Source organism: Lactuca virosa, chromosome 4, assembly GCF_052849685.1.
Source record: "Lactuca virosa cultivar CGN04683 chromosome 4, Lactuca_virosa_CGN04683_v6, whole genome shotgun sequence".
Classification (NCBI taxonomy): Eukaryota; Viridiplantae; Streptophyta; class Magnoliopsida; order Asterales; family Asteraceae; genus Lactuca; species Lactuca virosa.
Genome location: NC_136429.1, coordinates 323,829,965 through 323,846,268, shown reverse-complemented (window position 1 = coordinate 323,846,268; position 16,304 = coordinate 323,829,965).

The following is a 16,304-nucleotide window of genomic DNA, read 5'->3' as shown; positions in this document are numbered from 1 at the left end:
TGAATGAAGAACCTCGATTTGTGCGCCTCCTCCATCAGAACCTGATGCACACCACCCTAATACAGAACCCACACTCTCCGATGGAGAGTTAATAACCCTCGGCTATCATAATGAAAGGAAGCCACCTGACCTACTATGCGCTCACTCTTCCGGTGCTCCTCTTTCATAGCCTCAACCTGAGCCTCCCGAATCTGCTCCAAAAGTGGAGTAATCATGGTCAGCCTCAAACAAATATCCCTGATCGGAGTCGCGACCGCATTGCGGCTAAGAGCATCGGCCACCATATTGGCCTTCCCCGGATAGTAAAGGATCTCACAATCATAATCCTTCAGCACATCCAACCACCAGCGCTGCCTCATGTGTAGATTCGGTTGATCCATCTGATACCTCAGGCTCTTGTGATCCGTGTAAATAGTATAGTGGATCCCATAGACGTAATGTCGCCAAATGTTTAGGGCGAAAACCATAGCCCCCAGCTCTAAATCATGTGTAGGATAATTCGCTCATGAGGCTTCAGCTGCCTCGAAGCGTAAGCGGTCATGCGACCCCTCTGGGCCAGAACTACACCCAAACCCGTGATCGATGCATCAAAATAAACCACGAAATCCTCGACACCCTCTAGCAGGATCAAAATCAGTGCCTCACACAATCTCCGTCTCGGGGTCTTAAAAGATGCCTGCTGCTCAAGCCCCTAGCGAAAAGTGATTTTCTTATTCGTCAACCGAGTCAGAGGAACCGCTATCTTGGAGAAATCCTAAATGAACCTCCGATAGTAGCCTGCCAACTCAAGGAAACTCTGAATCTCAGATGAAGACCTCGGAACCTCCCATCTCATCATGTCCTCGACCTTGGCCAGATCAGCCAGAATACCGTTCTGGTTGACAATGGGACTTAGAAACTACACCTCGTGCAAACAGAACTCACATTGATGTGATTTAACTATTAAATGAATATGTTAAGTTACATGATGCAAAGGCTAAATATTTTTAGAATGATTGATTTATCCCTATTGCATAACTCTCTTTAGACTCTAACCGTTGGAGGGTTGGGTCTTTTATTCGAAAGATTATTTAAGTTTTGTTGCATGTAATTATATTCAATAAGTAGTTAGCTAACATTAATAGGGTTTTTTCAGCAACTGATGGCAGGGTGAGGTGGGGATCCTAGGAGAGCCTAGGAAGTGCGTTAGTGCGGTTGCTATGTTGTTTAGCGAGTATTGGGAGTATCATTATGTGTAGGTGATTTAGAGAACTCGGGATGCTTCTTGAGGAATGTATGGATAGGTGTGAAAGGTAGTATTGATCAAGTACTACTGGAAGCACAAGATCCATACTCGAATCAAGGGAAGTCACGAGGATTCTAAGGACTTGGTTGAGGGTAGATAACATGGTTGATATCATGTTTCATGTCAGTGTTTTTGTATTTGTCGATCTTTTGGTTATGATTGTTCAGGCTGAGGATGAGTCTGGTGATTGTTTGGGCTTTAGTGGCCATGTCAATTTGGGTTTGAATGGTGCAGAACTAGGTGGGTGAGTTGATTTTGAAGTCTCAAGAGCCTTGCTCGAAGTAGTGCCAGTTGATTCGCGAGACTCAAGAAAGAAGCGGTTGTTATGATTGTCTCAAGGATTGCAGTCGGAGGCTGAGTGATTGGAAGATGGATTGGAATGTCACTATCTTTGGTAGAGGCTATGTTCTTTCAGATTTCCATATTCAAAGGAGAGAGAGAGAGAGAGAGAGAGAGAGAGAGAGAGCATACATGGGATTTTCATAGTTGGGATGTAGACCCAGCATAGGGTTATATGGCTGCGGTTTTTGGCGGCAGTATGGCAGCATAGGAATGAAAAAGAGGATTCTTGTGGTATGGTTGCCTTGAGATGAGATCAGGGGTCTGTTTTCTTTGGATATAGGCAGGTCAGGTGCTAGCTGATGGTTCCAGGTGATCATGGAAGTGAACTAGGAGTGACAACTTTTGTTGTCTCTGATTTATCCCGACTATGAGAATGATACCTTATGTATTTATAAATGATTCTCGCAATGAATTGACTGTTAAGGATTTGTAGGCAAAGAGTGTGGTCGTCCATTTATTTCTAGATAGGAAGTTGGTGTTATAAACGGACTATCATAACTATTGCTTGTACATCTGCATGGGATTCTTATTGATAGAAACAATCATGATTGGGAGTTCCCGAGGTCTTCATCTGAGATTCAAACTCTCTTTGAGTTTGCTTGGTCTTTATCTGGAAGATCATTTTGTGTGGTGTTATACATTCCAAGGGTCATGAATATATGTATCTGGGTGAGCCGGTTTGAGTTTTGGTATGTTTGTAACGTCAGTTGGTGGTGGTTCAAACCTTAAGTGGGGGAGAGTTGGATATTCTACTCGGAGAATCATCGATATGTTCAAGCTATGGTTTCAGAATAATGGGTCCTATAGATTTGCGGTTCGGGTATGCGAAAATTTGGTTCAGGATTTGGTCAAGATGGAGGTGCAGAGCAAGTTGTCATCATATGTATATGTTTAGGAATGCAAGAGTCGTCTTTGTGGAAAGAATCATTTGGACAATGAGCTCATTGTAGCTAGTGGTTCCTTTCGGGAACATCGACGAATAGGTCAACAGGCATTTGGGTCGCTCAGGTTAAGTATCGATTGTTGAGGGATTTGTTAGCTTGTTGTACAGATTGATATCTATAGTCTAGTATGGGAAGTTGTTGATCTGTCAATCAGTTTCATAGTTTAGCATGTTTATTCCCTCATGGGCTTTGTCCAGTAGTGTATTGGATTAATGGATTAGTTGTCAATTCACTCTCGATCGTTGGTCTTTTCATTCATCATCAATAATAGAAGTTCTTCGGAAGCTTAGAGCTGAATCCGTTGGAGTTCAATGGATGCATCAACCTATTGTCAAAAGCCCCTATGATGAGTACGTGGGGCGTACTCAGCTCGTACACTTAGCGTACTCCATCTGGGGCTAGTACGTGTAGCGTACCAGCTAAGTACGCCCAACGTACTCCCCAGTTTGCCAACCAACTCCATTAAGCACTTAATCATTTAAGACCTCAAGCCAAACTCTCAGATCTAATCCTAAAGGGGTACTTATCATGTAAAGTTGGCAACTTTACATTCATGCATGGCTTAATGGGACTCAAAAGCTCAAAAAAAGCTTAATAAAGATCGTAATACATGCATGGATCAAAATAATCCTAAATGGAGCTAGGATCTAGCATCAATTGCTTTTGGAGTAGATCAAAAGCCCACCTTTAACACAAAAGACTAAAAAGTGCCCAAGAAACACCACAAAGTAGATCTAACATAAATGATCATCAAGGTGTGAGCTTTTTACCTCAAAATGCTTGCAAATGAGAAGGTAATCCTAGAGCTACAAGCTTAAGCTATCCCCCCAAGATTTCCTCTTCTTCTTCTCCTTCACACACCACCAAAAAACACTCTTTCAAGCTCAAAACTCACCAAATCACTCTAGGGTTTTGATTTCAGGGTACGGAAAGGTGGAGGCTGATCAAAAGTGTCCAAAAGATGTTATAATGAGGTTTAAATAGGGCACAAACCCTAAAAATTAGGGTTTGTCCCAGCCTTGCGTACGCCATGCGTACTCCACGTACGCCCCGCGTACGTGGGTGGAACTCACGACAAACAATGGGCTAGTACGCTAAGTGTACTCATAGAATAAGCCCCGCATACTAGCAAGGGACCAATTCGATAACAAATTTGCATTAAGGGTTAAAAGAGAAGCGTACCAAATATTGAATGTTACAATTCTCCCCCACTTGAGTTAGACTTCGTCCTTGAAGTCCGCTGCCTCATATAACTCTCGGTAGTGCTCCCTCATCTCGGCTTTCGGCTTCCACATCCATTCTGAACCCTTGCGATGGTGCCATTGGACTTTCAACTACTTAACAACCTTGTTCCTCAAGGTTTTTGGCTTCCAATCAAGAATCGCTACCGGTTTCTCGATGTAATTCAGGTGATCATCCACCTGAATATCCTCCAAATGGTACCACCACAGAATCATCCACTAAACATTTCTGCAACTGAGAGACGTGGAATGTGCTATGGATCTCACTGAGCTCCTTGGGAAGATCCAAACGATAAGCAACCTGGCCCACCCATGCACGAAGCGGGATGTAGCTTGGTATGTAGAGAGGTGCTTGAGTTACGCTAAGTGTACTCATAGAATACGCCCCGCATACTAGCAAGGGACCAATTCGATAACAAATTTGCATTAAGGGTTAAAAGAGAAGCGTACCAAATATTGAATGTTACAATTCTCCCCCACTTGAGTTAGACTTCGTCCTTCAAGTCCGCTGCCTCATATAACTCTGGGTAGTGCTCCCTCATCCCGTCTTTCGGCTTCCACATCCATTCTGAACCCTTGCGATGGTGCCATTGGACTTTCAACTACTTAACAACCTTGTTCCTCAAGGTTTTTGGCTTCCAATCAAGAATCGCTACCGGTTTCTCGATGTAATTCAGGTGATCATCCACCTGAATATCCTCCAATGGTACCACCACAGAATCATCCACTAAACATTTCCGCAACTGAGAGACGTGGAATGTGTTATGGATCTCACTGAGCTCCTTGGGAAGATCCAAACGATAAGCAACCTGGCCCACCCATGCACGAAGCGGGATGTAGCTTGGTATGTAGAGAGGTGCTTGACTTGCAGTTAAGTCAAGGTCGATACCGGGGGCCCAAGTTGCCCCTCTTATTGAATCGGATGACACCTTTCCAAGGTGACACCTTCAGAAGAACCATGTCACCAACCTGGAACTCTAGATCTGATCGGCGCTTGTAGGCATAACTCTTCTATCGACTGTGAGCTATCTGGAGTCTACTCCGAACCTGTTGTATCAACTCAGTAGTCCTGAGTACCACCTCGGTACTCCCCATGAGTCACTGACCGACCTCACCCCAACAAATCGGGGTCCTGCATTTCCTCCCATAGAGCATCTTAAAAGGAGGTCGATCGATGATGGACTGATAGCTGTTGTTATACAAAAATTCCACTAATGAAAGGTACATATCCCAACTCCCACCGAAATCCAAAACACATGCCCGAAGCATATCCACCAAGGTCTGAATAGTCTGTTTGCTCTGACCCTCAGTCTGCGGATGGAACGTCGTGCTAAAATGGAGACAAGTACCCAACTCGTTTTGGAATCTCTTCCAAAACCTGGAAGTAAACCGGTCATCGCTGTCTTAAACCACCAAAACCGGCACCCTATGTCATGCTACAACCTCCCTGATATAACTCAGCCAACTTCTCCGCAGAGATACTCTCCTGAATCGGGATAAAATGCGCTCTCTTGGTCAACCGATCCACGATGACCCAAATCGAATCCACTCTGCATGCAGTCTGAGGCAATTTCGTGATGAAATCCATGGTAACCTCCTCCCATTGCCAAACGGGAATATCCAATGGATGAATCATGTGTAGGATAATTCGCTCATAAGGCTTCAGCTGCCTCGAAGCGTAAGCGATCATGCGACCCCTCTGGGCCAGAACTACACCCAAACCCGTGATCGACGCATCAAAATAAACCACGAAATCCTCGACACCCTCTAGCAGGGTCAAAATCAGTGCCTCACACAATCTCCGTCTTGGGGTCTCAAAAGATGCCTGCTACTCAAGCCCCTAGCGAAAAGTGATTCTCTTATTCGTCAACCGAGTCAGAGGAACCGCTATCTTGGAGAAATCCTAAATGAACCTCCGATAGTAGCCTGCCAACTCAAGGAAACTCTGAATCTCAGATGAAGACCTCGGAACCTCCCATCTCATCATGTCCTCGACCTTGGCCAGATCAGCCAGAATACCGTTTTGGTTGACAATGTAACTTAGAAATTGCACCTCGCGCAAACAGAACTCACACTTGGAGAACTTTGCATAAAGTCTCTCCCTCCTTAGAGTCTCCAATACCTCCCCCAAGTGCTCCTCATGTAGAGCCTGGGCTTAGAATAGACCAGGATGTCGTCAATAAACATAATCACAGACCGATCCAATATCGACCTGCATACGTGGTTCATGAGGTCCATGAACGCAACTGGAGCTTTGGTGAGCCCGAAGGACATCACCACGAACTGGTAATGACCATAATGATTCTAGAAGGTCGTCTTCTGCATATCCTCCTCTCTGGCCCTCATATGATGATAAACCAAATGCAGATCAATCTTGGAAAACCAAGATGCACCCTGAAGCTGGTCAAACAAATCATCAATCCTCAGGAGTGGATAACGGTTCTTCACCTTTAGCTTATTAAGCTCCTGATATTCAATACATATCTGATGAGACTCATCCTTCTTCTTTACAAACAATATCGATGCTCCCATGGCGAACTGCTCGGTCGAATGAACCCTTTATTTAATAGCTCCTGCAGCTGTGTAGACAACACTTGCATCTCCGGAGGAGCTAACTGATATGGTGCTTTGGCTATCGGAGCCGCACCCGAGACCAAGTCAATCCTAAACTCCACCTGTCTCTCCGGAGGTACCCTGGGCAAATCCTCCAGAAACATATTCGGGTACTCCCGTACAACCGAAACATCCTCCAGATCCACCTTACACTTATCGCGGGTATCCATAACATACGCGACATATCTGGAACAACCCTGATGAAATAGCGTCTGACCCTAGCTACTAAACATAGAATCAGCCCATGTTGAGCTCTCTCTCCCTGAACCACTAAATCTCCCCCACCTGGGGTCCAAATACGTACCAACTGATGCTCACAATCAATCACCGCCCCATTGCGGCTCATCCAGTCCATTTCTACAATAACCTTGTTCCCACGTAAATGAATGGGGACTAAATCAATCAGATAGTGCTCCCCGAACATCTCAAGAACACAACCCCGATGAAACCTACTTGGACAGATTGATCATCCACAATCTCAACATCTAAAGGGAAATCCAGCTCCCCTGGAGCTCCAACAAACCTCTTGCTAAGCGTAAGCGATACAAAAGATCAAGTAGCCCCCGAATCAAACAATATCAATGCAGAGATACCATTCATGAGGAACGATCCTAAAATAAAACACACAAATATAAGCAATCAATTTAATATAAATAAAGAGATAAGGAGAAGATAAATACCCGTCACCACATCAGGTACTACACGAGCCTCCTTGGTAGTCAACTGAAAAGCCATGCTCCTAAGCACAGGCACATCTGCCTTGCCTTGGCGGCCATCAGTAATTCGTAGAGTCGCTGGAGCGGGTGCTACCACTGGTCCTGCTACTGCCAAACTCGAACAATTGGCCTTCTTGTGGCCCTTCTGATTGCAATGGAAACAAATCAGATCAGATATCGGGGTGGTGGTGGTAGTAGCAGTGCAATCCCTGCTAATATGACCCGTCCGGCCGCACTTGAAGTAGCCAGAACCACCTACCCCACACGCCCCATCATGTGTCGTGCCACACTTTTTACAACGGCTCCATCCCTGCTGGCCTCTCGATCTCGAATCAAATACCTTAGGCCTCTTTCCTGAACCCCCTGAAACCTGAGTCTGATCCGACTTCCTCTTCCTCTCCATCTCTAGATCAATCTCCCTCTCTCTGGCTCTCGCAATAATATTCTACAGTGTCTTGCAACTGGATCAGCGTACGAACTGCTGAATATCATTCCTTAACATCTCATGGTACCTCGCCTTCTTCATCTCCTCATCTGCCATATACTGCGGAACCAATAACGCCCTCTCGCGGAACAAAGCGGTGATCTCATCCACTGTCTCAGTAGTCTGCCAAAGGTCTTGGAACTCCCTTGCCAACTGCTGCACCTCAATCATCGGTGCAAAATCTGCTCGAAATTTAGTCAGAAAGTCATCCCATGTCATCGAAACAACCGCCTCATCATCCACGGAACGCCGAACTTCCTCCCACCAATCTCGAGCTCTATCTTTTATAAAATAGAAAGCAAGTGTGACCTTTGCCCCCATCGAGATAACTGCTAGTAGGGAAGGCGTTAGCGACATCCGTTAAGCATCATCTGCTTGCGATCGGATCGTTCTCCCCATGAACTCGTAATGACCATAGCGAGCACCCATCAGTACCACCATCTTGGACTGAAAAGCACTCAAACGCTCATCCAAAATCTCCAGAATTCCCTCCTTGACCGTACCAAAGATCACATGAGTCTGCTCAAGTATACTGCGGGTAATCTCAGACGAAATGAACTCCCGTTTCTGATCATCCAATTGCCCGGCTCCAGAACCCGAGCCTGAACCTTCACTAGCAACAAAACCACTAACTAGTCTGCCTTGAAGACTCACCATACTGAAAATTAACCATACAAACCATCAGAACACGTAGTAATATATATATCGAGGAGTCTCACACTCTACAAGCTTCCTGGTTTCATCGCAGCTCTCCTTAACTCGAGTACGGATCCTCTGCTTCCAGTAGTACAGGCCCATACTACCTTCCACATCTACCCATACTTTCATCAAGGATCGCTTTGAATCCTCTAAGTCACTCCTTATCCACACATACAATCCTCAACAAGACAAGGCTCCTAGCACTAAATCTCTTCCGAGGTTTTCCTAGGGCAATCACCACATTACTCCCCGCCATCATCTGCAGAAGGAACTCCCTCTAACATCCTCTAACTAGTTCACGAGTAAAATTTCATATCGTCGACACTAGATAATTCTTCGAATGAAAGGTCTCACACTACAATGGTTGGACTCAGACAAGAGTTGCGCAATAGATTTAAAACCTAAACTTCTAAAATTATTTAGTCTCAAACATATGTAACTTAGTATATTTGCTTACTGGTTAGCTGAAGATAATGGGAACTGCTAAAAGCACAAAGCAAGCAGCATTTAAGCATTGAGTAATCGGAAAAAGCATAACCTAAACAAGTCATCCTATCAATGACTGATCAGTACTAGCACACAAGTCTACAAGCTCATACAGTAGGCATATAAAGGCATCTCTCCTATCATTCTATCATTTAAATCATGAGCAGATCCTTAGCCCTAACTAGCATGTGATTCACAGATTCACAAATCAAAGCATATCATAAAACATGCATGGGTATTTTGGGAAAACTTACTTGAGCTCGGTCGATTACATGAACCACACCCCTTTTTCTTTTATTAGAAAACCCTTTTATAAAACATTTGTTTTTGAATAATTCTACCAAACCCTCAGTTTGAGTTCAGACACACCCGAGAGTATGTCTAAATCCCTCAAACTAAGGCTCTGATACCAACTTGTATCATCCCAAAATTTAAGACTAAAAAATTCGATTTTTAATTTAATAAAGCCATTACCCAAAATAAAGTATAGAAACAATGGGTAATCAAAGTGAATCAATAAACATCCAAGTACATCAGAGTAATATAAAATGCAGAACGATGTGGTGTGTGCACTACAATCATATCGGTCTCTTCCCCTTCGAACCAGAAGTACATGAAACATAAACTGAAAACCGTAAGCACAAAGCTTAGTGAGTTCCCCAAAATACCACATACCATACGTATCAAACAGTTAATGGGACCTGCCCGGTAAACATATAAGCACATAACACATGCAAGAGTCACGCATACAATTAGCATCGTAAGCACAACAATCCATGGGCTGGCATTAGTGCATTTGACCCGCTAAACACAGTAAGGAAACTCATCTCAAGCTGCAGTATCTCTAAGATAAATCTCAGTCTACTGGTCTGGAAAATCCTTGTGCTAACATCATTAAATAAATATCTAATTAGTAATTGGATCTCGACCCAAATTCCTTAAATGGCATTCAAAGGCCCAATATGCCCAACTTCCTAATTGGGCCCAAAAACTATCACGGACCTAAACCCAAGAAGCCCATAGTCTATCCATGGCCCAAAGTCAGAAGTTTAATGGCCCAAAATATCAGCGTACGAGATGAGTACGCCACGTGTGCTCCTCAAACAGCCAACCTAACTCATTAAGCACTTAATTAGTTAAGCCAACATGTCAAACTCTCAGATCTGATTCTAGGAAGTGACTTAAATCGTAAAGTTGGCAACTCTACACCCATGCATGACTTAATGGGACCCAACACTCAAAAAGAAGCTTAATAAGAACCTTAACACTTGCATGTACCAACATCTCTCATAAAGATTACATTTTTATGGACAAGGGACCTCAATGGAGCTAAGATCTAACATCTATGGCTTCTGGAGTAGATTATAAGCTCAACTTTAGCTCAAAAGACCCAAAAATGCATAAATAACACCCTAAGTTGGATCTAGCAAAAAGAATCATCAAGATGGGAGATTTTTACCTCAAATGACTTGATAAGCTGAAGATGACCCTGGATCTACAAGCCCAAGCTACTCCCAAGCAACCTCCAAGTGTTCTTCTTCTTCTTCTTCTCACAAAAACACCACCAAATCTCTCTTTGAAGCTCAAAACTCACAAGAGGCACTTAGGGTTTCATTTTTTTGGGAAGACAGTGATGGAGGCTGATCAATAGAATGTCCAATAGTGGTATAAGTTGTTTAAATAAGGCACAAAACCTAAAAATTAGGGTTTATCCATGCCTTGCGTACGCCGAGCATACTCCCACGAACGCCCAACGTATGTTGGTACATGCGCGATCCGGAAGCGGGCTAGTACGCTAAGCGTACTCATAGAGTACGCCCCTCGTAGTAGCTAGGGACTATAATGGAATGATTTTTTTCATTAAGGGGCTAAAGGAAACATACCAAATTCTTGAGTGTTACATAGAGCTCTCAAAATTGACTGTGGTTGAAATGAGAAGAAAACAACTAACTTGAGGCATTTTATTCCTTGTTTAATGAGATTTGGTCATTGGACAGAGACCGTATCTCACTTAAACTCATTTTTTGCACTGAATAATTTTTAATTTTTTTGTGATTCTCGATCCAATTCACGGTTTGTGTCCAAGGAGACATGACACTTGTCTCCCTATTCTTGCTCATTTGGAAAAAAAAAATACTTTAGCCTCTATGTTTAGATGGCCATGACTTTCTCGTACAAACTTGGAATTCTACAAATTTTTTATCCAGGAACCATATTCAGACGAACTACAACTTTTCTTTAAAAGGTTTCTACAAAAAAGTTATACATTTTTCATTAAGTACAAGGGTACACATAGTTCATTTCAAAATACTTTACTATTATAGTATTTAGTTACACCATTTTACATACTTACCCAAAAAAAACATATCATAATACTTTATTCGAGGTTTTAGGGTTGTTACATTTTATACATATAATTTTTCCACTTATGTGTATAGAACTATATCCAATCAAAATTCTTTATGACAAAATCAATTTTTATATACTAAAACCTATAAAAATGGCTCTTGTTTTACATAACTTTTAGCAACAAAACTATACAATCTAGAGAGAGGGTATAAAATGATATGCCTTTTATGTAGTTGATTCTTCACTTATCTTGTATAGGGGATAAACCAAACTAGAGTTCCTCTTAGGGATGCAAACGGGGGCGGATATTGGCGGATACTGCAATACCCGTCCCCGTACCCGAACTCTGATCCCCACACCCATCCCCGCCTCCGCCCTGTCTAATCCCTGACGGGTGTGGGTAAAAAAATCCCCGCCAGGTACGGAGAACCCAATGGATACCCGTTCAGTAAAAAAAAGTTGAAAAAAAACATTTGTAAATATAAAAATCAGATGATATCACAATTCAACACAAAATACATTTGATAGGCATACAAGATTAAGATTATACGGATTATACATACTTAAAAATGATATAAAATCAAGATGATATCACAATTTACAAAAATTAAAAAGTAGGAGCAATAACATAACATGGAATAGAATTCGATAAAAATGCAATACATACATTATATAGCCGTTCCACCAAACATAAGTAAAATCATTATAAATTTAGCCACTCGGACATTCGACTATACAGATGATACAAACATTCAAAAACCATTCAGCCATTCATATGACACAAACGATACAATCATATGATATAAAAATCATATGAGATTACAATTCACAAAAAAAAGATATTTAATATCCAAAAGCATTAGATCATTAGAACAAAATCGAAAAAAAAATTTGAATCAATAACAGGAAAATCAAAGATTTGATAAAAAAAACTAGACCAGGGAAATCGAGTGCAGAAAAAGAGTCGAAAGAAGAAATATTGAGTTGAAGGCTTGATTACTTGAATCTTGAGACATGAATCTTAAGGAGTTGAAGCTTTGAATGCTTTAATGTTGTGAAGTCTGTCCATGTGTTGTTCCAGCACCCTCAACACTTGGTTGTGGGGGTTGTTGATCTTGAATGCCACTGCAAAAGGATTAATAAGATGCAGTCTGTACAGGTTTAAAAAAGAATTAGAAAGGTAAAGTATCAGATATAAAGATAGGTTTCCAGGTTTAGTTTATGTTTTTTATGGGTGTTCCTTTATATTTATCTTTTTTTGGCTTTGTAAATCTCACTTAGGCAAATCATCAAACAGTTAGTATGCAATGATTTCTTTTGGTTCTCAACAGATGGTAAAAAAGGTAATCACGAAAATCCATTTAATCTATTAATGAGTTTCCGATACAACCAAAATACTCAATCATGTTTAGAGGGTGTTTGGCTTTCCTTTTGAAATGACTTTTTGGACTTTTGGCTTTTTCAAAAAGTCAAAAGTTTAAAATGCTGTTTGGTAACTTCAAAAGATCTTTTAAATTAGCTTTTTGAAAAGAAGAAAAAGGAGATGGTTAAGAAGTCAAGAATCTGTGACTTTTACTAACTTTTTGCTTTTTTTCCTTTACACCTTCAAAAGTTTATACAAACACATTTTAAAACTATCTTTTGGAAAAAGACATAGATCAAAAAAGTCCTTTTCTAAAAAGGACTTTTTAGTTTAAAAAGCTATCCCAAACAAATGTTTAATCAGTTTAATCAAAATCCATTTAATCAATCACAGTAAAGAAGAATCGTATACAAACAAAACAGATACAATAAAATCGAATTCCACTAATATAAATACAATAAAATAGATCTCCAGGAAATTCAATTTCAGAAATGTCAGAAAATTCAGTCGAGTCAATTAATCAGTTAAACGATTACTGCTAATATATTGATCAATCAGTTAACCGATTATAAAAAGCAAGTGGATTTAACAAATGGTTTGTAGAAATTTATTATATTAGGCACATAGTAATCGTTTGTAGAAAATCAAATCGATTTCATCCTCTCTAGGAGAAAAGCCTAGAGAGAATGAAATCAGTAAATAGCTTAAACAAACGAGTTTTACGATGAGTCGATTCCCTGATTATTGAAGCGTCTTGAAGGTTGAAGGTGAAGGATTCACTGAAGAAGAACGAAGGGCCGATACCAGAAATAAGATGAAGTTTGAATATTGAATTGAACAAGAATCAAAGACGAATGAAAGGCTTAAGTGAAGAAGAATAATTTTTGTGTGTGGTTGCATCTTTTATAATGAGTTATTGATTCTAGGAGAAGCCGAGAAGAGACTAGAGAGAGAATGAGATCGGTGATTCAATGCTTAAATAAACGAGGACTCGAAATCTTGAATTCTTGGAAGCGTCGTCTTGAACTCTTGATAATACTTGATTCTCTAAATAAGAGTTCCCGATTCCCATAAACATTTATTAATTAATTATATATATATATATATATATATATATATATATATATATAATCGGGTTTTAAACGGGGCGGATACGTCATACCCGTCTCCGACCCGTCCCCGCTTCGGGTATAAATATTTGCATCCGTCCCTGCTCCGTTACCCGTTAAGACGGGTAATACCCGACCCGTTAGGGTCGGATCCCCATGGGTAGCGGGTAATACCCAATCCGCTTGCATCCCTATTTCCTCTAATGTAGTAGCACCCAAGTACAATGATTAAGTAAGATAAGATTACACATTCTTCCTTTTTCTCTAAAAAAAACTTAGACCTCATAGGTTCAAGAAGGGATCGGAAAGAACCCTAAGAAACCCATGAATAAGGAGAGAAAACCATATGAAATCGTCCATTAGGGTTTTCTAAAATCAAGTCCTTATTTTTTTGTTCATTATCTCCTAAAACTACTATATTTATCCCTCTATTTAAGAGATAAATGCTTACAAGTTCAAATAAATGAGAATTACACTTAGACCCCTTAGTTTCTTTAGTTTTTAGTTAACTCACCATAAGGTAGCAAGTTAATAAACTAATCCTTTTAATCTTATTCTTTTTTTCATTGAATGGTTAAATCATGTCTTGCATGTAACCCAAAATGACCATGATGTTTATAGAAATATCATTAACTTGTTGTGACCATGGACATACTTCTAACAAATTCCTACATATAGTAACGATTTGGAACGTAAGTGTGGTTTATTTTGATTGAAATAGTATGCTAGAGGTAGAAGGGGTTTCACGCTACTACAAAGTACACGACCATAATATGACTTATTGCATAAGGCAGAACAACTGATTCACTAGATAAATACTTGAAGATGTCTCATAGAACTACATGAAATTTTTAGTATAAATATTATGATGGTGTTTAAGAGCTTTATGGTTAAATATATATATATATATATATATATATATATATATATATATATATATATATATATATATATATATATATATATATATATATATATGATGCGACCTTGGATCCGACCACCTGCTCTAATGATGTGCTCCTGCGTCGGAGGGAATCTGCGAGGTCACAACAAGCAACGTCGTCAGCTGTTCTCCGGGAGGAGGACTCCAGAAAACGCTCCGACGGTCAAGACAGTAAGGGATATATGAGTGAGAGTGGTGAGAATCAGGGGAGATCGCTCACCTCTTAAAGTGGGGTAGAGGTCCTTTTATACTGAGGATCCTCGTTGGTCCATATGAGAGACAAGGAATGTAGTTCCGACAGAATCCGTTATCCTGACTGGTTAATCGTGTCCCTTATTGTGACGGGGCCAACGATTGGCTCGGGAGATAATGCCCTGAGCATACTCCTTTGCGCCTGAAGCCGTTATGTCTGTCGTGTAGCGGAGAATGCCCTTGGCGGAGCCGGACCTTTCGTGCGGACGTCCCACCCTGAGGGGACGCCCGAGGGGCTGGAGCCCTACTGGAGCGGCCATGTTGGGCCTAGCCAAGCCAGCTGAAGGGTCCTCCAGCCCGAGGGCTCTAATCCTGGCCCGCGCTGGGGGGGCGCGTCATCAAGTCCCCTAGTCTAGTAGTCATAGCATTTTCTAGCTAGCAATGATGTTCTGGACTTAACTGCCACTATTCGCGTCGGAGTCTCGTTCGCCTGGTGCTTTGATTTTGGCAACGTGATCGCTCATCCTCTTTGGCGGTTACGTCACATGTGTCAGGGTTTTGAAAAGTCCCGCCTCTTATCTCCTTCGTTATATCCCAGAAAAAACCTTGTGCCTTTCCTACTTTCTTTCTGCACTTCATCTTCTTTCTCTCTTTCTGGTAGTTTTCTGCTATGGCGACTTCGACGAGTCTTATTCCAAATCCTTATGAATTCGAGACCTTGCAAGAAATGTATGGCCTGTCTCCGGCTGACGGAGTGGAGTTCCCTGCTTCTAGTTCCTTGATCACTTCTCCTCCTTATGGGAAGATAGGCGTTTACCTAAAAATACTAGGCGCCGGTCTCTACCTCGCTTTGACTAACTTTCAGGAGGAAGTCCTCTGTCGCAATGGGTGTAACATCCAAATGTTGACCCCCAATGCGGTTCCCAAAATGGTGGCTTTCGAGATGATCTGTCGGGCTAATGGTATCATCCCAAACTTCTTCGTCTTCAAGTACTTTTCCGGTTTGTGGCCTTCGGCGACAAATATATATTTTCTGCTCGCCATGGAGGTCACAACCTTGTCCCTGACAGCAAGACGCCGAAGAACTGGCAGGAGAAGTGGTTATGGGTCAACCAGGAGCTACTCAGTCGGGAGCACCACTAGGCGAATACTTTCTCAGACGTTACCCCAAAACTGTTTCCCCATAATCAAGCCACTGCTGACTTCTTGAAGACTCTTCAAGTGGATGTCGGCGAATACTCGGAGGTCTTGCTTGTTGGAGTTGGGATGAGTCCGAGTTGGTGTGCCCATGGTAAAATGTCAGTTTTTCACCGTGTACAACGGTAGTGTTGCTATTTCCTTACTCCTTCTCCCCGTCCCCCCTTTTTGTAAAATAAGCGCATGGCTGGCTATCATGGTTGCAGGTACTGAGTGCTCTGTTTCTATGGATACTGTTCTCCAAAAATGGTACCAGGGGAAGTTGTAGTATCGTGTGGTGGATCTGCATGAGACCCTTCCTCCGCCTCCATCGTCTCAGTCAGCCACCGACTTCGATGGCA